Raw genomic sequence first — 24008 nt, 5'->3', positions numbered from 1 at the left:
ATTGGCAAAATAATTCTATTATGAAATCATTCTGCATCCCACTTTGAAATGTGGCGTCTGGGGTCTTAAATGCTAACAAGCAGCCATCTAAGATGCAGCAATTGGTCTCAACCCACCTGGAGCAAAGGAAAATGAAGAACACCAAGCCCACATGACAACTAAGAGCCCAAGAGACAGAAAGGGCCACATGAACAAGAGACCTACATCATCCTGAGACCAGAAGAACTAGTTGGTGCCCGGCCACAATCGATGACTGCCCTGACAGGGAGCTCAGCAGAGGACCCCTGAGGGAGCAGGAGAGCAGTGGGATGCAGACCCCAAATTCTCATAAGAAGACCAAACTTAATGGTCTGACTGAGACTGGAGGAATCCCGGCGGCCATGCTCTCCAGACCTTCTGTTGACACAGGACAGGAACCATCCCTGAAGACAACTCATCAGACATGAAAGGGACTGGTCAGCGGGTGGGAGAGAGACGCTGATGAAGAGTGAGCTAATTATATCAGGTGTACACTTGAGATTGTGTTGGCAACTCTTGTCTGGAGGGGGGATGGGAGGATAGAGAGAGAGGGAAGCCGGCAAAATTGTCAAGAAAGGAGAGACTGAAAGGGCTGACTCAAGACGGGGAGAGTAAGTGGGAGTAGGGAGTGAGATGTATGTAAACTTATATGTGACAGACTGATTGGATTTGTAAACGTTCACTTGAAGCTTAATAAAAGTTATTATAAAAAAAAAAAAAAAAAAAAAACAGATGGATCTTGGAGATTGAAAGTGGATTATCAAAAACTCAACCAGGTGGTGACTCCAGTTGCAGTGTTGTTCCAGATGTAGTTTCAATGTTTGAGCAAATTCATACATCTCCTGGTACCTGGTATATAGCTAGCGACCTGGCTAAAGCATTTTTCTCCAAACCCGTTTCAAACCAAGAGAAACAGTTTGCCTGCTGCTGGCAAGGTTAGCAATCTACCTCCGGTGCCCTACCCCAAGGGTATATCAACTCTCCAGCCCTACTTTTTTTTTTTTAGTTATAATTTAGACCGAAAGGACCATGATTGCCTGTCCCTTCCACAAGACATCACACTGATCCATTACACTGATGACACTATGCTGATTGGACTTAGGAAGAAGTGTCAATGACTCTGGAAATATTGATAAAATATTTGTGTGCTGGGGGTGGGAAATCAGATAAAAATTCAGGCACCTTCCACCTCAGTGAAATTTCTGAAGGTCCAGTGGTGTGGGGCATGTCAAGATATTCCTTCTAAACTGAATGATAAGTTATTGCATCTGGCCCCTCCCACAACTATAAAGGAGGCACAACACCTGGTGAGCATCTTTGGATTTGAGAGACAGCACCTCCCTCATTTGGGTGTGCTACTCTGGCCTATTTATCAAGTAACTTGAAAAACTGCTAGTTTTGAATGGGACCTAGACCAATAGAAGGCTCTGCAACAGGTTCAGACTGCCGTGCAAGCCACTCTGCCACTTGATCTGGCTGATCCAATGGTGTTTGAAGTGTCAGTGGCAAATAGAGATGCAATTGGAGTCTTTGGCAGGCCCCTATTGGTAAATCACAGCACAGTCTCTTAGGATTTTGGAGCAAAGCCCGGCCATCCTCTGCAGATAACTACACACCTTTTTAGAAACAGCTTTTGGCTTATTAGTTAGCCTTAGTAGAGACTGAATGCTTACCCATGGGACACCAAGTCACCATGTGGCCTGAGCTGTCCACCATGAACTGGGTGTTTTCTGGCCCACAGAGCCATAAAGATGGACATGCACAGCAGCACTCCATCATTAAATTTGAAGTAGTATACACAAGATTGAGCCCAAGCAGGACCTGAAGACACAAATAAATTGCATGAGGAAGTGTCCCAAATGTCCATGGTCTCCATTTCTGTCACATAAGTTTCCAACTCCAATCTGCACCTATGACCTCATAGAGAATTCCTTATGATCAGCTGACTGAGGAATAAAAAGCTTGTACCTGATTTACAGATGATTCTGCAAGATATGCAAGCAACACTGAAAAGTGGACTGCATCAGCACTACAGTCCCTTTCTGAGACCTCCCGGAAGGACGGTGATGAAAGAAAATCCTCCCAACGGGCAGAACTTCAAGGGGTGCACCTGCCTGTTCACTTTACTTGGAAGGGGAAATGGCCAGATATGCAATAATACACTGATTCATAGGCTGTGGCCCTGGTTTGGCTGGATGGTCAGGGACTTGGAAAGAACATGATTAGAAAATTGGAAACAAGGAGATATGGTGAAGAGGTATATGGATCGACTTCTCTGAATGGGCCAATGAAGTGAAGATATTTGTGTCTCATGTCAGTTCTCACCAAAGGGTGACCTCAGCAGAGGAGGATTCAACAATCAAGGGGATAAGATGACACGTTCCGCGGAAGCCAGTCACCCTCTTTCCTCAGCCACTCAACATTGCCCAATGGGCTCATAAACAAAATGGCCGTGGTGGTAGAGATGGAGGTTATGCATGGGCTCAGCAATATGGACTTCCACTCACCAAGGCCAACTTAGCTACAGCCACTGCTGAGTGCACAATCTGCCAGAGCATAGACCAACGCTGAGTCCCCAATACGGCACCATCCCTCCAGGTGATCAGCAAGCAACCTGGTGGAGATTGATTACATTGGACCATATCCATCATGGAAAGGACAGCATTTTGTTCTTACTAAAATAGACACTTACTTTGGATATGGATTTGCCTTCCCCACATGCAATGCCTCTCACAAAACTACCATCCCACCCATAGACTTACAGAATGTCTTATCTACTGTCATGGTATCCCACACCGCATTGCCTTGGTTCAAGGGACTCACTTCACAGCAAATGAAGTGAGGCAATGGGCCCATGCTCATGGAATTCACTGGTCTTACCATGTTCCCCATCATCCTGAAGCAACTGGCTTGATAGAACGATGGGTCGGCCTTCTAAAGACACAATTATGGCACCAGTTAGGTGGTAATACCTTGCAGGGTTGGAGCAATGTTCTCCAGAAGGCTGTATGTGCTCTAAACCAGCGTCCAGTATATGGCGTTATTTCTCCCAGAGGCAGGATTCATGGTCTAGAAATCAAGGGGTGGAAATGGGAGTGGCACCACTTACTATTACCCCTAGTGACCCACTTGCAAAATTTTTGCTTCCTGTCCCCAAGACCCTGTGTTCTGCGGGTCTAGAGGTCTTAGTTCCAAAGGGAGGAATGCTCCCACCTGGAAACAGATCACTGATTCCTTTGAACTGGAAGTCTAGAATGACGCCTGGCCACTTTAGGCTACTTATACCTCTGAATCAATAGGCACAGAAGGGAGTTACCATACTGGCTGGTGAGGTTGATCCTGATTACCAAGATGAAATCAAATTGGTATTATGTAATGGAGGTGAAGAATATGTCTGGAATGCAGGAGATCCCTTAGGGCATTTCTTAGCGCTACCATGCCCTGTGATTAAAGTCAATGGAAAATTACAACAACTCAACTCCAGCATGACTACTAATGGCCCAGACCCTTCAGGAATGAATGTTTGGATTACCCCACCAGGCAAGAAACCACAACCAGCTGAGGTGCTTGCTGAAGGCAAAGGGAATACGGAATGGTGGTGGGAGAAAGTAGTTCTCAATACCAGTTATGACCACACGACCAGTTAGAAACAAGGACTGAAATTGTTATATTTCTTCCTTGTATGTGTGCATCAAATATTTTTGTTTTCTTCACTTATAAGATATAAAATGTAAATAGGGCTGGTGTATGTGTGTAGTTGTATCATGTTAGGTGGAAGTATGACTTTATAATTGTCTTTATTCAGAGATTATGTATGGTTTTAAGGAGATATGTACAGTTGCCAAGTTGACAAGGGGTGGAAATGATCATTAAGTTTGTGTGTCAGCCCAAGACATAACCACAGGCATAGGAGTTAGGTTTCACAACACATATTCTGGTGGGACATAATTCAATCCATAACTCATGGCTAACTTTAGTTTTTATGGGCAATTTTTGTCATGTTTTTGTATTTAACATTTGATTGCCTAGAAGTTCACTAGGAGTTGAAGAGAGAAATTTAAAATGGTACTTTCCTAATCACTAACTAATAATCATGACAGTCTATTTATTGAATTAGCCTTTCTTTCTCATACTGATTCATAATGGTACTGCTATGTAAGTTGTTGAGCAAACTATTCTATTCCTTTGAGCTGTCAGTTGAGTCTTGGCACCAGTATAATGCATAAATTACTTTAATGTGATAATCTGTTTTACATCTGATAAAGTAAAACCTTCCTCTATACCTCCCATACCCACACATACTCCAATTAACATTCTTTTTCCAAAATTTCGTAGCTATTATCACCCAATTATTTTCTAAGATAAACTTTAGAATCCTATTTAATCCTGAAAATTAAATCCCATTGAAATTGTATTTGCTATTCTGTTTGCTATTTTCCTGTGTTATAATTTGCTAATTTCGTCTTTATCTTCGTTTCCTTTTTAATTATTTACTGGAATTTCTTTTGTTCTGTTTCTAACTTCTCCACAGAAGATCATGAATACATTTTCATATCTATACTCTGCCATTTTAATTAATTCAACCACATTGATTAAGCACCTAAAAATATGCCAGTCACTGTTGGAGGTATGGAAAAGTCGTGACCAAAATAACAAAGCTGCTGCCTTCATGAAGGTTACATGCTAATGGGGTGAGACAGGCAATAACAAATAGATGAATAAATGCATCATATTATATAAGGTAATAATAAATTATTTCATCATATACTATTCTATAGGAGCCCTGGAGGGGCAATTGTTACACACTTGGCTCCTAACCCACCTAGTCTCTCCATGGGAGAAAGACCTGGTGCTCTGCTCTCGTAGGTTACAGCCTAGAAAATTCTATGAGGCAGTTCTACTCTGTAACATGGGGTCGCTATGAATTGGAATTGACTTGATGGCACCTAACAGCAACATCAACATACTATTCTGTAATTTATTAAACTTCCCTCTATTGATAACTTTTCACTGTTTTAGTCAATGCTGTAGTCAACATTCTTAAACATAAACCTTCTTGAACTTGAACAATTATCACCTTAATACAAATTTCCAGAAGTGGGATGCTAGTTCAAAGGGTATATACAATGTTGCCTAATTACCCTCCATATTGGTCGTAGTAATTTACACACCCCAAAACAGACAGATTTCTCTCTGATTTGCAAAATCTGGGTTCTGTACAACACTTTAATATTTGCCAATCAAGAGAGCAAAAAAGAGAGAGAATTCCACTGTTTCCACTGTGTTTCTTTAATCATTAATGAGGTAGAATAAATTTTCCTATGCCTGTTGCCCAAAAGAGGTGTCTCTTGGTGGCACAAATGGTTAAGCTCTGGACTACTCATCAAAAAGCTGTCTGTTCAGGGGTGGAGCCAAGATGGCGGACTAGGCAGACGCTACCTCGGATCCCTCTTACAACAAAGACACGGAAAAACAAGTGAATCGATCACATACATAACAATCTACAAACCCTGAACAACAAACACAGATTTAGAGATGGAGAACGAACTAACACGGGGAAGCAGCGATTGTTTCCAGAGCCTGGAGCCAGCGTACCAGTCAGGTACGGCACAAGCACAGAGAGCTGCTCCACCCCCCTGAACTAACCCCAGGGGGGACCAGCCGGTTCCGCGGGTGGCATGGGACGCAGCCGGTAGGAGAAGTCCCCGGGAGGCAGTGACTGGTCTTGGAATGGGGAGAGCAGCATCCCAGCCGGGGAACCGTCCCACCGGGATTTGGACTGGACGCAGGTACGGCATAAACACGGAGAGCTGCTCCACCCCCCCTGAACTAACCCCGGGAGGGGGCCCAGTTGGGTCGCGCGGGCGGCGTGGGACGCAGCCGGTAGGAGAAGTCCCCAGGAGGCAGCGACTGGTATTGGAGCAGGGAGAACAGGGTCCCAGCCGGGACACTCGGTCACGGCACAAGCACGGAGAGCTGCTCCACCCACCTGAACTACCCCCGGGAGGCGGCCCAACTGGTTCGCGGAGGCAGCACGGCCACGCGGCTGGAGGGACGAGAAGTCCCCGGGAGGCAGCGACTGATTTTGGAGTCGAGAGTGCACTGTCCCAGTAAGGGAGCCTTGACGCTGGGGGTGGGGCTGGAAGCGGAGGATCTGACCTTGACTCCAGCGGGCCAGACCCCCCGGGGACAATCTCCACACAGCCAGCACACATAGGCAACGCATCCCGCGGGAATCTCAGATATAATAGTCATTCCAAGCAAGACAAGCAATTCTGGCTATATTCTGAGGTGCTACTCTCCTATCTCTCTGTTCCCTCCCCCACCCTCCCCAGGTGGCTTCATTAACATCCGAATAGCCTGAGCCAGAGGGAGAACTCTGATAGGGATCTGACTGCATTTTTTTTTTAGCGGATTTTCTGGAAAAACTAGTTTCCCAGTGATGTCTCGGAGACAACAATCCATATCAAACCACTTAAAGAAGCAGACCATAACAGCTTCTCCAAACCCCCAAACAAAAGAATCAAAATCTTTCCCAAATGAAGATACAATCCTGGAATTATCAGATACAGAATATAAAAAACTAATTTACAGAATGCTTCAAGACATCACAAATGAAATAAGGCAAACTGCAGAAAAAGCCAAGGAACACACTGATAAAACTGTTGAAGAACTCAAAAAGATTATTCAAGAACATACTGGAAAAATTAATAAGTTGCAAGAATCCATAGAGAGACAGCATGTAGAAATCCAAAAGATTAACAATAAAATTACAGAATTAGACAATGCAATAGGAAGTCAGAGGAGCAGACTCGAGCAATTAGAATGCAGACTGGGACATCTGGAGGACCAGGGAATCAACACCAACATAGCTGAAAAAAAAATCAGATAAAAGAATTTAAAAAAATGAAGAAACCCTAAGAATCATGTGGGACTCTATCAAGAAGGATAACTTGCGGGTGATTGGAGTCCCGGAACAGGGAGGGGGGACAGAAAACAGAGAAAATAGTTGAAGAACTCCTGACACAAAACTTCCCTGACATCATGAAAGTCGAAAGGATATCTATCCAAGATGCTCATCGAACCCCATTTAAGATTGATCCAAAAAGAAAAACACCAAGACATATTATCATCAAACTTGACAAAACCAAAGATAAACAGAAAATTTTAAAAGCAGCCAGGGAGAAAAGAAAGGTTTCCTTCTAGGGAGAATCAATAAGAATAAGTTCAGACTACTCAGCAGAAACCATGCAGGCAAGAAGGGAATGGGACGACATATACAGAACACTGAAGGAGAAAAACTGCCAGCCAAGGATCATATATCCAGCAAAACTCTCTCTGAAATAAAAAAAATATGAAGGCGAAATTAAGATATTTACAGATAAACACAAGTTTAGAGAATTTGCAAAAACCAAACCAAAGCTACAAGAAATACTAAAGGATATTGTTTGGTCAGAGAACCAATAATATCAGATATCAGCACAACACAAGGTCACAAAACAGAACGTCCTGATATCAACTCAAATAGGGAAATCACAAAAACAAACAAATTAAGATTAATTCAAAAAAAAAAATACACATAACAGGGAATCATGGAAGTCAATAGGTAAAAGATCACAATAATCAAAAAGAGGGACTAAATACAGGAGGCATTGAACTGCCATATGGAGAGTGATACAAGGCGATATAGAACAATACAAGTTAGGTTTGTACTTAGAAAAATAGGGGTAAATAATAAGGTAACCACAAAAAGGTATAACAACTCTATAACTCAAGATAAAAACCAAGAAAAACGTAACGACTCAACTAACATAAAGGCAAACACTATGAAAATGAGTATCTCACAATTTACTAAGAAAAACGCCTCAGCACAAAAAAGTATGTGGAAAAATGAAATTGTCAACAACACACATAACAAGTAATCAAAATGACAGCACTAAAAACTTATTTATCTATAATTACCCTGAATGTAAATGGACTAAATGCACCAATAAAGAGACAGAGAGTCACAGACTGGATAAAGAAACACGATCCATCTATATGCTGCCTACAAGAGACACACCTTAGACTTAGAGACACAAACAAACTAAAACTCAAAGGATGGAAAAAAATATATCAAGCAAACAATAAGCAAAAAAGAAGAGGAGTAGCAATATTAATTTCTGACAAAATAGACTTTAGACTTAAATCCACCACAAAGGATAAAGAAGGACACTATATAATGATAAAAGGGACAATTGATCAGGAAGACATAACCATATTAAATATTTATGCACCCAATGATAGGGCTGCAAGATACATAAATCAAATTTTAACAGAACTGAAAAGTGAGATAGATACCTCCACAATTATAGTAGGAGACTTCAACACACCACTTTCGGAGAAGGACAGGACATCCAGTAAGAAACTCAATAGAGACACGGAAGATCTAATTACAACAATCAACCAACTTGACCTCATTGACTTATACAGAACTCTCCACCCAACTTCTGCAAGATATACTTTTTTTTCTAGCGCACATGGAACATTCTCTAGAATAGACCACATATTAGGTCATAAAACAAACCTTTGCAGAGTCCAAAACATCGAAATATTACAAAGCATCTTCTCAGACCACAAGGCAATAAAAGTAGAGATCAATAACAGAAAAACTAGGGAAAAGAAATCAAATACTTGGAAAATGAACAATACCCTCCTGAAAAAAGACTGGGTTATAGAAGACATCAAGGAGGGAATAAGGAAATTCTTAGAAAGCAACGAGAATGAAAATACTTCCTATCAAAACCTCTGGGACACAGCAAAAGCAGTGCTCAGAGGCCAATTTATATCGATAAATGCACACATACAAAAAGAAGAAAGAGCCAAAATCAGAGAACTATCCCTACAACTTGAACAAATAGAAAGTGAGCAACAAAAGAATCCATCAGGCACCAGAAGAAAACAAATAATAAAAATTAGAGCTGAACTAAATGAATTAGAGAACAGAAAAACGATTGAAAGAATTAACAAAGCGAAAAGCTGGTTCTTTGAAAAAATTAACAAAATTGACAAACCATTGGCTAGACTGACTAAAGAAATACAGGAAAGGAAACAAATAACCCGAATAAGAAACGAGAAGGACCACATCACAACAGAACCAAATGAAATTAAAAGAATCATTTCAGATTATTACGAAAAATTGTACTCTAACAAATTTGAAAACCTAGAAGAAATGGATGAATTCCTGGAAAAACACTACCTACCTAAACTAACACATTCAGAAGTAGAACAACTAAATAGACCCATAACAAAAAAAGAGATTGAAACGGTAATCAAAAAACTCCCAACAAAAAAAAGCCCTGGCCCGGATGGCTTCACTGCAGAGTTCTACCAAACTTTCAGAGAAGAGTTAACACCACTACTTCTGAAGGTATTCCAAAGCATAGAAAATGACGGAATACTACCCAACTCATTCTATGAAGCCACCATCTCCCTGATACCAAAACCAGGTAAAGACATTACAAAAAAAGAAAATTATAGACCTATATCCCTCATGAACATTGATGCAAAAATCCTCAACAAAATTCTAGCCAATAGAATCCAACAACACATCAAAAAAATAATTCACCCTGATCAAGTGGGATTTATACCATTATGCAAGGCTGGTTTCATATCAGAAAAACCATTAATGTAATCCATCACATAAATAAATCAAAAGACAAAAACCACATGATCTTATCAATTGATGCAGAAAAGGTATTTGACAAAGGCCAACACCCATTTATGATAAAAACTCTTACCAAAATAGGAATTGAAGGAAAATTCCTCAACATAATAAAGGGCATCTATGCAAAGCCAACAGCCAATATCACTCTAAATGGAGAGAACCTGAAAGCATTTCCCTTGAGAATGGGAACCAGACAAGGATGCCCTTTATCACCACTCTTATTCAACATCGTGTTGGAAGTCTTAGCCAGGGCAATTAGGCTAGACAAAGAAATAAAAGGTATCCGGATTGGCAAGGAAGAAGTAAAGTTATCACTATTTGCAGATGACATGATTATATACACAGAAAACCCTAGGAATCCTCCAGAAAACTACTGAAACTAATAGAAGAGTTTGGCAGAGTCTCAGGTTATAAAATACACATAGAAAAATCACTTGGATTCCTCTACATCAACAAAAAGAACACTGAAGAGGAAATAACCAAATCAATACCATTCACAGTAGCCCCCAAGAAGATAAGATACTTAGGAATCAATCTTACCAAGGATGTAAAAGACCTATACAAAGAAAACTACAAAGCTCTACTACAAGAAATTCAAAAGGACATACTTAAGTGGAAAAACATACCTTGCTCATGGATAGGAAGACTTAACATAGTAAAAATGTCTATTCTACCAAAAGCCATCTATACATTTAACGCACTTCCAATCCAAATTCCAATGTCATATTTTAAGGGGATAGAGAAACAAATCACCAATTTCATATGGAAGGGAAAGAAGCCCCGGATAAGCAAAGCACTACTGAAAAAGAAGAAGAAAGTGGGAGGCCTCACTCTACCTGATTTCAGAACCTATTATACAGCCACAGTAGTCAAAACAGCCTGGTACTAGTACAACAACAGGCACATAGACCAATGGAACAGAATTGAGAATCCAGACATAGATCCATCCACGTATGAGCAGCTGATATTTGACAAAGGACCAGTGTCAATTAACTGGGGAAAAGATAGCCTTTTTAACAAATGGTGCTGGCATAACTGGATATTCATTTGCAAAAAAATGAAACAGGACCCATACCTTACACCACGCACAAAAACTAACTCCAAGTGGATCAAAGACCTAAACATAAAGACTAAAACGATAAAGATCATGGAAGAAAAAATTGGGACAACCCTAGGAGCCCTAATACAAGGCATAAACAGAGTACAAAACATTACCAAAAATGACTAAGAGAAACCCGATAACTGGGAGCTCCTAAAAATCAAACACCTATGCTCATCTAAAGACTTTACCAAAAGAGTAAAAAGACCACCTACAGACTGGGAAAGAATTTTCAGCTATGACATCTCCGACCAGCGCCTGATCTCTAAAATCTACATGATTCTGTCAAAACTCAACCACAGAAAGACAAACAACCCAATCAAAAAGTGGGCAAAGGATATGAACACACATTTCACCAAAGAAGATATTCAGGCAGCCAACAGATACATGAGAAAATGCTCTCGATCATTAGCCATTAGAGAAATGCAAATTAAAACTACGATGAGATTCCATCTCACACCAGCAAGGCTGGCATTAATCCAAAAAACACAAAATAAGAAATGTTGGAGAGGCTGCGGAGAGATTGGAACTCTCATACACTGCTGGTGGGAATGTAAAATGGTACAACCACTTTGGAAATCTATCTGGCGTTATCTTAAACAGTTAGAAATAGAACTACCATACAACCCAGAAATCCCACTCCTGGGAATATACCCTAGAGATACAGGAGCCTTCATACAAACAGATATATGTACACCCATGTTTATTGCAGCTCTGTTAACAATAGCAAAAAGTTGGAAGCAACCAAGGTGTCCATCAACGGATGAATGGGTAAATAAATTATGGTACATTCACACAATGGAATACTACGCTTCGATAAAGAACAGTGACGAATCTGTGAATCATTTCATAACATGGAGGAACCTGGAAGGCATTATGCTGAGCGAAATCAGTCAGAGGCAAAAGGACAAATATTGTAAAAGACCACTATTATAAGATCTTGAGAAATAGTATAAACTGAGAAGAACACATACTTTTGTGGTTACGAGGGGGGAGGGAGGGAGGGTGGGAGAAGGTTTCTTACTGATTAGTTAGTAGATAAGAACTGCTTTAGGTGAAGGGAAGGACAATACTCAATACATGGAAGGTCAGCTCAACTGGACTGGACCAAAACCAAAGACGTTTCTGGGATAAACTAAATGCTTCAAAGGTCAGCGGAGCAAGGGCGGGGGTTTGGGGACCATGGTTTAAGGGGACTTCTAAGTCAATTGGCAAAATAATTCTATTATGAAAACATTCTGCATCCCACTTTGAAATGTGGCGTCTGGGGTCTTAAATGCTAACAAGTGGCCATCTAAGATGCATCAATTGGTCTCAACCCACCTGGATCAAAGGAGAATGAAGAACACCAAGATCACACGATAACTAAGAGCCTAAGAGACAGAAAGGGCCACATGAACCAGAGACCTACATCATCCTGAGACCAGAAGAACTAGTTGGTGCCCGGCCACAATCGATGACTGCCCTGACAGGGAGCACAGCAGAGGACCCCTGAGGGAGCAGGAGATCAGTGGGATACAGACCCCAAATTCTCATAAAAAGACCAAACTTAATGGTCTGACTGAGACTGGAGGAATCCCGGTGGCCATGGTCCCCAGACCTTCTGTTGGCACAGGACAGGAACCATCCCCGAAGACAACTCATCAGACATGAAAGGGACTGGTCAGCGGGTGGGAGAGAGATGCTGATGAAGAGTGAGCTAATTATATCAGGTGGACACTTGAGATTGTGTTGGCAACTCTTGTCTGGAGGGGGGATGGGAGGATAGAGAGAGAGAGAAGCCGGCAAAATTGTCATGAGAGACTGAAAGGGCTGACTCAAGAAGGGGAGAGCAAGTGGGAGTAGGGAGTGAGATGTATGTAAACTTATATGTGACAAACTGATTGGATTTGTAAACGTTTACTTGAAGCTTAATAAAAGTTAATAAAAAAAAGAATAAGTAAATGCTGAAAAATAAAAATCAGTTCAGGCGTGAAAAAAAATCATTAGGGGGAGACAAATTTGGAGTATGAGCAGGGTGTATATAAATTTTTGTATGAGAGACTGACTTGATTTGTAAACTTTCATTTAAAGCACAATAAAAATTAAAAAAAAATAAAAAGTTGTCTGTTCAAACCCACCCAGAGGCACCTCAAAAGTAAGGCCTGGTGTTCTGCTTCCAAAAGGTCACAACCTTGAAAACCCTATGGAGCAATTCTACTCTGCACACGTGAGGCAGCCATGAATCAGAATCGACTCCACGACAACTATAACAACATTGCCCAAGAGGGTTTTCTCAGTTGCAAATGAGTTTCCCTGTTGTTCTTCCATTTTGCTGTTGGAATTCCTTAACCAAATGTTTTCAGCTGCAAGTAACAAGATTCCCCTTGATCCAGCTTAAGAATACAGAAGAATTCATAGGAAGGATTCTGGTAGGCCCTTGGAACCTGAGGGTAAGAAGTGCTCTCTGACTTCTGGAACAAGGACAAGGGTCTCAGTCTGTATTTGACAGCTACCTTCTTTCCCCAGGAAAAGGAAAAAATGATTTGCCTGGTATTGCATCTGTTTTCTAGTTTTCCTCAATGTCATGGAATCTGGGAAAAAAATACGTCCAGGCTAGGGTAGCTGGTTATATTCATAGCATCTTGTTGCTCTACACAGTCTCTTCATCTAATATGGCTTTATTTTCCTGATACATACCCTCCCTGTTAAAGAGAAACAAACCCAAAAGAAGTGGTGGGCAGAATTATAGAATTTTAGAGCTGAATAGGATTTTAAAGATTGTGTAGTTCACTCCCTTCCACACCCCCCAGATTTTTATGATGGAAAAATTTAGACTTGAGGGGGCTAAAGAATTACCTCAAGATTCAATTCCAAATAAGTAGACAGATCCAAACTCTCAATTCGTCTGCTTTCTAAGTCTTATGCTCTTTTACAAATATACTAGGGTGTCTGACTAGGTGTGTATCAGTCTATTCAGATTTCCCACTTAACAGATTGTATTCAATAAAACTAGGATAATTACTGAATATATATAACTCCTTGTTACATATAATTGATGTTTAATATTTTTTGCTTTTTTTTTTTAACTAGTGATTGCATGCATTACTGTGAAAACTAGGACTTATTCACCAGCCTAAGATCCATAAAATATAATAATTATCTCCAAAAAAAGTGTAGGTTTTAAGGTTTCTAAACCTACTTTCAAAATTACAATTCAATGAACTTTATAGTTGAAATTAAAATCCATCATGGAATCCTACAATTATTTAATTGAAATAAATAGTATCATAAAATTTCTTATTTGAGTAACAGTTGTCACACTTACATGAACCAATTATCTAAATTATTCAGTTTTACTTCATCTTGCAGTTTTTGCATGTACTTGTTCATAATTCTGCTAGCCATATGGAAAGCCTGCAAAGTTGCTGCAGGGTATGACAAGGACAGCATCTGCAGTTTGGTGGTATAGAACACGCCCAGTGATTTGGGTTCTTAAATCTCAGTAGTTAAATGTTCTCACACCAAGGTAATTTTCTTCTGAATAATTTTCATACTCTGATAATATTTAGCCGTGTGACATACGGAGTTAAGTAGGATAGCAACTTAACTTTACAGTTGCAATTATTGCCTCTTCCATTTGGGAAAATCCAATTACTACCACAAGGCTAAGATTATACCATGCTAATTAAAGAAATATACTGATATTTCATAATATATTTATTAAAATGAAGGCATACATTCTCATAGGTTTATATTAAGGTTATTTATTTAGGAAAAAAAAAAAGAAGAGTATTTTAGACTTTATAGACCATGTTTTTCCTAGAAAGTCTTGAGGCTGCCACAAAAAGATCAGCAAAATTGTCCCGTATATCATAAAATTTAACATAGAGCCACACTGAACCAAAAAACAAACAACCCAATTGCTGTCCAGGTGATTCCGATTCATGGTGACCTCATGAGTGTCAGAGTAGAGCTGTGTTCCATAGTGTTTTCAGTGGCTAATTTTTTGGTATTAAAGCACTCAGCTTTTCTTCTAAAGTGCCTCTGGGTGTACTCAAACTCCCAGTCTCTTGGTTAGCAGCTAAGCACGTTAACAGTCTACACTGAACACTCTGACTATGGAGTGTATTCCAACATGCAACTGTATGCTGGTGTTTCTGAGGACCCTTAGTTATATTTTATATCACCTATATATCACCAAATATTACCTAAATAAAAAGTTCTATTTTAATAAAATGTCACTTGTTTATAATTTATGGGGTTTTATTGCAGGAGGCCCGACACTTCCTTTAAGTACAAGTTTGAGTTTCTTAAGTATAAAATTGGATATAGGTAGGCTTTTTTGAAGAATAGCTGTTGAAACTTGAGTGTCTCACAGCTTCTTTCACAGAAATAGTACTCTCTTTCATTCTTCTCTGAGCGTGTTGATTTTTCTGGTATCTAAAACTGGGCTCTTCCCCCAAAGTTACTAGGCCTTTACCTGATGGTCTTGGGATACTTGGCATTACTGTAGTTTAGTTCTCCATGGACTAAGGTCAAGAAGCAACAGTGATTTGATGCCCCTGGTTATTTAGCCTAATGGTCTGCCATTATGGAATTTCTCTGACCTGCCTCACGGCAACAGTCCAATCCTTCATGTAATCTTTTTTACTGTGTATGTTTTTAACAAATGGGTCACCAAGTTTCTGATCTCTGAAGGCTGAACTGAGGCATGTAGAATCAAGTGTTGTTACAGTGTACTAAAATCTTTATTAGAGTGGCTGAACAATTTCGTCCCCCTAACTTATCGATCTATAAGAAATTGGTGAGGATGTGCGCTTATCGTATACATCCATTCTGTCTTTCAAAGCACCACAAATTTAAAATGTAAATTAGATGGATGTTAGCTGCCTTTCTCTTCATTGAGCATAAATGTGCAAGCCTATAATTGACAAAGATTTTATTATAGCAGTGCTGCAAATTCAAATTACAGAAAAACCTTTGCAAGTCTGTTTTAAAGTGAAAAACCAGTAACCAGTCAGATGCCTTTAGCATTACTAGTACAGTAAAACCTGCAAAAGCCAGAACTTGTGTAAGGTGGAAACCTGTCAGAGAAGGAAAACTCAAGTATTTTCTACTAACATGAACAATAGAAAAGTGGGAAGACTGCACACTGTCAAAGGAAAAAGCTTGCGAGACCAGAAAAAACAAGGCAGTCCCAGTGAGTTTTGGCTCTCACAGGTTTCATGTATTTTGAGGACCATGCATATGGAAAATGAAATAAACCAAACAGGGATAAAATAGAGTTTGTCAAAAAGAACTAAAATTTCATCTTCCAAGATTTTTTTTATGAATTGGAGTATAATATTTTTGCCTTTCTCCTTTTTGTGTTTAATTCTCTAACCTTGTTTGCTTAGCTGCTAAGCGTTTTGCATTGGAGATTTAAATTTAACCATAGTTTATTTGTTTTCCACAAGATCAGCTATTTTGAAGAAAAGAATACTCAGTGTTGTAGTCAGAAGATGAAACAAGTAGCTTGAATTGGGTACAATCCTCGTGTAGTTTTTGATGCTGATATGGTATTTTTATTTATAAAATACTTTTCTAGAGATTTATTGCTTTGGGCACCTACTTCAAATTGTTGCAAAAATGTCTGAAAGACAGGGAGTGCTATTTAAATGTTCACGAGAATGCTCCAGACTTTGCCATATCCCTAAGAAGAGGAAAGGTCTTTGGAAAAGAGCATACTCCACTGGTGTAGGTAAAAACTGCAGATATACATAACAACTCACTGATTAGCAATTTATTTACAGGAGTTTCAGGGTAAACGATCTTGTAGAATTGTCCAAGAGATTCCTCTAGGTAAACCAGACCAAACTCGTTGCCATTGAGTCGATTCTGACTCATATCGACCCTATAGTACGGAGTAGAACTGCCCCATAGAGTTTCCAAGGAACGCCTGATAGATATAAACTGCCCACCTTTTGGTTAGCAGCCGTAGCACTTAACCACTATGTGACCAGAGTTTCCTTCCTCAAGGTAATAAGTATTATTTCTATATTTATGTACAAGATAGGCTTAGTGATCTCTAGCTGAGAATTTGTCTCTCTTAGTAACAATTGCACAATTACCCTTATGATCTATTTTCCACCATTAAATCATCTAAAACAACAAATACCAGTGGCATAGCTTCCAGCATCACAGTAGCACACAAGGCCCCACCATACGACAAACTGACAGACACATGAGAACATAGCCTTCAGTATGGATTACACCTCAACATAAAGAAAAGAAAAATCTTCACAATTGGACCAATAAGCAACATCATGATAAATGGGGAAAAGATGGAAGTTGTCAAAGATTTCATTTTACTTGGATCCACGATCAACGTCCGTGGAAGCCGCAGTCAAGAAATCAAAAGACACATTGCATTAGGCAAATCTGCTGCAAAAGACCTCTTTAAAGTGTTGAAAAGCAAAGATGGTACCTTGAAGGCTAAGGTGTGCCTGACCCAAGCCATGGTACTTTCAATTGCCTCATATGCATGCAAGAACTAGACAGTGAATAAGGAAGACCAAAGAAGAATTGATACCTTTGAACTATGGTGTTGGAGAAGAATACTGAATATACCATGCACGGCCAAAAGGACGAACAAATCTGTCTTGGAAGAAGTACAGCCAGAATGTTCCTTGGAAGCAAGGATGGTGAGACTGCATCTTACATACGTTGGACATGTCAGGATTGATCAGTCCCTGGAGAAGGACATCATGCTTGGTAGGGCGGAGGGTCAGTGAAAGAGTGGAAGACTCTCAACGAGATGGACTGACACAGTGGCTGCAACAACGGGCTCAAGCATAACAACGATTGTGAGCATGGTGCAGGACGAGGCAGCGTTTTGTTCTGTGGTACATAGGGTCGCTATGAGCCAGAGCTGACTCCATGGCACCTAACAACGACAACACAACAGAACAACAAAGGAAAGAAGTGTATGAATTACTAATGCTTTGATTGTCTTATGCAAATTTTCATATTAAAGTGATTTAAGGTAACTATATCAACCTACATCTCAAGGATGTTGTTCATAATAACTAATGAAACTATTACAAGCAGAAGAATGAAGTTTACTAGTAAATTGGAAAAAGTCTCCTGATAATAATAATATCTGGATAAAATTAATAGTTTACTTTTTTTTTGTGACCATAAAGTTTTGTTGCTGTTGCTGTTTTTATTTAGCTTTAGGTGAAAAGTTTACAGAGTACTTTACCTTTTTTAAAATTAATACAATTTATTTTTTAAAGCAGTTTTACAGTTACAGAAAATTGAGCAGATAATACAGACTTCCCATATATACCACTCCCCTCTCCATGCCATTCTCCTTATTATTAGCATCTTGCATTAGTGTTGTACATTTGTTACAATTAATGAGCCAATATTAATACATTATTATTTACTAGTGTAGTTTACCTTAGGGTTCACTCTTTGCAATGTAGAGTTCTATAGATTTTAACAAATGCACAACGACATGTATCCACCATCACAGTGTCGTACAGAATAGTTTCTTCATCCTAAAAATCCCCTGCGCTTCACCTACTCATTCCCCACCCCCACCCCAACCCAGGCAACCACTGATTTTTTATTGTCTCTATAGTTTTGTCTTTTTTAGAATGTCATATAGTTAGAATCGTACAGTATGTAGCCTTTTCAGACTGGCTTCTATCACTAAGCAATATGCATTTAAGATTCCTCCATACCTTTCTGTGGCCTGATAGCTCATTTCTTCATATGCACTAGGATGGCTGGATATAAGTATATATACACACACATATATATATTAATGGAATATAACAAATGTTAGTGAGTAATTAAAAAACTGGAATGCTCATACATTGCTTCTCCTGATGCAAAATGATGCAACTGCTATAGAAAATAGTTTGGCACTTCTTCAAAAAGTAAAACATAGAGTTATCCTATCCCCAGCAATTCCACTCCTAAGAATATATGGTCACACAAAAATGTGTACACAAATGTTCATAACAGTATATTAATAATATCCCCAAATGGAATTAACCCAAATGCCCATCAACTGATGAATAGATACAGAATACACTGTTTATGTACACAGTGGAGTATTATTCAGCCATAAAAAAGGAATGAAGTGCTAATCCATGATACAACGTGGATAAACATTGAAAACATTAAACGAAACTAAAGAAGTCAGATACAAAAGGCCATATATTGTATGATTCCATTTATTTGAAATTTCCTAAATGGGCAAGCCAATAGAGACAGAAGGTAGATCAGTGGTTTCTTTAGGGAGTAATGGAAATGTTCTAGACTAAGGTAGTGGTGTTGGTTATACAACAGTGTACAACAATATTAAAAATCAGTTTAAAATTATTAAAATGGTGAATTTTATGTTACTTGAATATTGTCTCAGTAGACATATTTGTCTTCAGACCCTGTCTTAGGCTGAGTTCTCTATAGAAGCAAAACCAATAAAGCGTATAAATATATACAGGGAGAGATTTACAACAAAGAAATAGTTCACAGGATTGTAGAGGCTGGAACATCCCAAATCTGTGGACTAAGAGAGAGGCTTCTCCAGATTCACATAGCTGCAGGGACTGGCGAACCCAAGATCAGCAGGTAAACTGATAGCTCAAGTCCCAAGAACCAGCGATCAGATGAACAGGAGGCAGTAGCAGGACCCAGAGCAAGCAAAAAGCCAGAACGTCTGCTTATATTCAGATGAAGGCCACAACTCCAAGGAAACTCCCTTTAAACTGATTGGCTAGTCACAGTAGATTCCATCACATATAAACACTGAGAATCATGGCCCAGCCAAGTTGATACACAGTCTTAACCATCATGACAACAGTATGGGTAAAAATATTTTTGAGATATTAAGAACATACTACTGGTGAGTCTGTTTTTATCATCTTTCATCTCAACAATATAACACCCTAGTGAAAAGAGCTCCAGAGAAGAGAAGGGTATGCACACCTCCCACTTCTCCCTGGTCCCTCAAATTATTCTTTCCTCAGGAGATTGGGAAATACACCTTCAAAGCAGGTAAGCTTAAACAACAGCAATTTTATCAAGGATAAAAAAAAAAAAAAAAGCTAAACCCATTGCCGTTGAGTCGATTCTGACTCATGGTAACCCTATACAACTGAGTAGAACTGCCCCATAGGGTTTCCAAGGAGCGGCTGGTAGATTTGAACTGCTGACCTTTTGGTTAGCAGCCAAACTCTTAACCACTGAGCCGCCAGGGCCCCTTATCAAGGTTAGAGGGCTGATAACCAATGCTTCTTAGAAAAAATAGAGACTGGAGGAGAAAAATACTGATTTGGGGGACCATTGAAGGATACAAGGAAAGCAAGCTCAGGAATTATAGAGAAGGTATAGATGAATCAAAGTGTCAGAAGACAAGAGATGTTTTGGACATTGAGAAAAAGGCAGACCAAAAGAAGACACTGTAATGGCTTTGTGATAACACTGTGGAAGGTTTAGAGGCAGAAGAGGTCTGGAAGAGTTGGCGAGTTCAACTCTTGCTTATGGGACCATGACAGAGGACGATCACAAGCCTCACAGAGCTAAGAAGGACAAGAACGAGGAAGATTAAGTTCTCCTTTCTTGATAACATCAGCGATTTAGGATGATAGCCATCCAGATAATTTTTGACCTTAATACTCAGAATGTAAGGAGCCCTGGTGGCACAGTGGTTAAGCATTCGGCAGTTAACCAAAAGGTAGGCAGGCCAAACCCACCAGCTGCTCCAGAGAAAGACGTGCCAGTCTGCTTCCACAAAAATTACAGCCTAGAAAATCCTATGGGGCAGTTCTACTCTGTCCTGTAGGGTGGCTATCAGTCACAATCAAATGGATAGCACACAATAACAACAACTCAAAATTTGCCCCAAGGACCAACAGCGTCAGTATTGCTGGAAAGACAGAACCTCAAGCACCATGCTAGATCTACTGAATTAGAATTTACAAGATCCTCAGGTGATTAGTCTGCACATTAAAGTTTGAGAATCACTTTTGTAAGAAATTGGGACATCATGGTATTTTCACCCCATATCAGTTTTCTGATAGTTAAACATCTTTCTGAGATAAGAAGGGTTTAGTTGCCATAGGTAGGGTATGTTTTTTCAGGTGTTGATAGAAGCACAGACCAGAGTATAATTCAATATTATTACCAACTAACTTCACGCTAACCAAAAACCAAACCAAACTCTTTGCCGCAGAGCTGATTCCAACTCATAGCGACACTAATGGACAAAGTAAAGCTGCCCCATAGGGTTTCCAAGGAGCGGCTGGTGGATTTGAACTGCTGACCTTTTGATTAGCAACCGAGCTCTTAACTACTGTGCCACGAGAGTTCCATCTTCACTCTAGGGGTATCTAATTCAGTGTCGGATAAACGGTTCAACAAGGAATTTAGTGAATAAAGATGGCTGGATGAATGTGAGATCAGGGAAGGCATCATGGCAGATATATACCTTAAAGACTTTGACTTGGCACAAGGGAAGAGAAAGGGCATCGTGTGTGGGAAAGAGTGTGTGCAGAGCCTTGAAGATAGGGCTATACAAGAGATATAGGCAGAAGTATGCCACAGGGATGAGGGAGGAATTAGGAATTAACCAAAAAAACCAAACCCATTGCTGTCGAGTCGATTCCGACTCATAGTGACCCTACAGAAAAGAGTAGAACTGCCCCGTAGAGTTTCCAAGGAGCACCTGGTGGATTCAAACTGCTGACCTTTTGGTTAGCAGCCGTAGCTCTTAACCACTACACCACCAGGGTTTCCAATTAGGAGTTAGGTGGCTCATATTCTAGATCTTGGGAGCATTGGTGGTTCAGTGTAGAATTCTCCCCTTCCATGCAGGAGACTGGGGTTCAATTCCCAACTAATGCACCTCATGTGCAGCCACTGTCTGTCAGTGGAGGCTTGCACATTGCTATGATGCTGAACAGGTTTCAGCAGAACTTCCAACTTAAGACAGACTAAGAAGAAAGGCCTGGCAATCTACTTCTGAAAACCAGTCTATGGGTCACAACAATCTGATTGCAACATCATGGGGATGGTGCAGGATTGCGCAGAATTTAGTTTTGTTGTGTATGGGGTCTTCATGAGTCTGGGGTCAACTCAACAGCAGCTAACAACAACATTCTAGATTTTAGTCCTGCCACTGAGGAGAACCATGACATTTACAGTATATATATACCTATATTATAAAATAGTGTTGTTTCTTAATTTTGGATATTATTGGAATGAATTAATTAATACTATATGTCTAATCTTTGCATTTACGTATAGGAATCAAAGATATTTTGTTACATGCCACCTGAAACTTTTAAAAAATTAATTATGTCTCAGTGTATTAGACTGTGAGTTTTGTATGAAGCCAATTAGTGTGTATCCTCTACGTAATATGTTGTATGTATATTCCCAAAGACTTTTTAGGACAAAAATACTTGTACGACAACTATTTTGAGCGTATCATAAAACCTTATTTTTCAAACCTAGACGTGATTTTGTCATTGAAAACGTGATTTAATGAGTGCTGTCTTCGAATGGCATTCTCTGCTGGATGCCATGGAGATATGCAAATGGAGTTAAAGACATTGTCCTCATTCTCAAGGAATTTACAATATAATAGGGGAACAAAATGCAGATGAAAAGATATAACAACACATGCAAAGATGACATGAAAACAGGTACAAATTAATGTAGCACAAAACGTCAGTGCTAAAGAAACGGAATAATGGAATGATCAGTGTGGAATGACGCTATTCAAGTGAACTTGATGATTAAAATTTATTTTAAATGGGTGTTTGACAGAGGTATAAATATGGATTGGGAGGAAAATAACACTTATGTTTTCACATCAGTAAAACTTTGTCAATAAGCTGTTTTAGGATGTGGTAATCTCGATCTTGAAGTTCACTGTAGTGTCTGATTCCATTTTTGGCTTGTATGGTTTGCTGGTAATGTCATTACACTGATTTTCATCTTGGGAATCATTATGGCTATTCCTTAATAAAATCATTTACTAAATTTTTAAGATTAGTTCTCACAGGTGATTGAGCTCAGTTAAATAGTTCTGACTTCAGGCTTTTAAGGAACAACAGCTTGCAAATATGAAATATCAATTAAAACAAAAATTGTAAGCATTTCTTAATGAAGCTTAGCTACATTGAGAAATCTTAAGAGAAGCTCTGAGTTAATTTGCTCTGAACATTTATTTATTTTCCATTAATAAGGTTGGGACACCACCACATGGGTGGTAAAAATTTGTTTTTCAGTTAACGGATCACTGATCCTTCATGGTGTCTTTTCAAACTCACTCCTAGAGTTAACTTTTCAAGAACTGGTTCTCAAAACATCTGCATACACATGCAAATGTGGACCTTCAAAGGAAAAAAAGGAAACAACTATAGAATTTCATGGCCAAAATGAGGCGCAGTACTTAGGGAACACAGGCTACAAATTGGAGTTTGTGTCCAGGACCCATTTCATCCAGAATATTGTTTAAAAAGTTATTGTTTCAAGTTGCAATTATATTTCCAAGAGTTCCTATTCTGAGGAAAGAAGTAATATAGTTGTTTATTATTAAAATTTTGGCCCAGGTTTACCATGTCAAATAGGAGTATTTTATGGTTTTCTTAGAGTACTTATAAGACGAGTAGGTTATCAGTATGAACAATTTGACCACATCATATATGATGTTTTTTCTTGCTAATGATAAAATTTTAAGTACACTAATAAAAAAATCACATATCGACTTAAAAAAAAATCGGCATTGGTTTTTTAACCTTGAAACTTAACAAAGTTTTCTATCCTAAAATAATATTTTATATTTGTGCTCTTTAGAATTTTCAGGTTATATTTTATTCTTTGGAGCTCTGGTGGCACAGTGATTGAGTGATACAACTGCTAACCAAAAGATTGGCAGTTTGAACCCACCAGCTGCTGCTTGGAAACCCTATGGGGCAGTTCTACTCTGTCCTATAGAGTCACTATGGGTCAGAATCAACATAACAGCAATGGGTTTAGGTTTTTGTGTTTTGGCATTTTATCCTTTATTTCATTTATTTATCACATAGCCTTGTAAGATTGACAGCCAATATTATTTTCTCCATTTTACCAGTGGAGATGTGTAGTTTTTCAGCAATCAGAAGGTAGACTCCAGAAACCTGAGTCTGGTACTTTTTCCCA

The sequence above is a fragment of the Elephas maximus genome, chromosome 5 (assembly GCF_024166365.1).
Source record: "Elephas maximus indicus isolate mEleMax1 chromosome 5, mEleMax1 primary haplotype, whole genome shotgun sequence".
NCBI lineage: Eukaryota > Metazoa > Chordata > Mammalia > Proboscidea > Elephantidae > Elephas > Elephas maximus.
Note: the sequence above shows the minus strand (reverse complement) of the source record.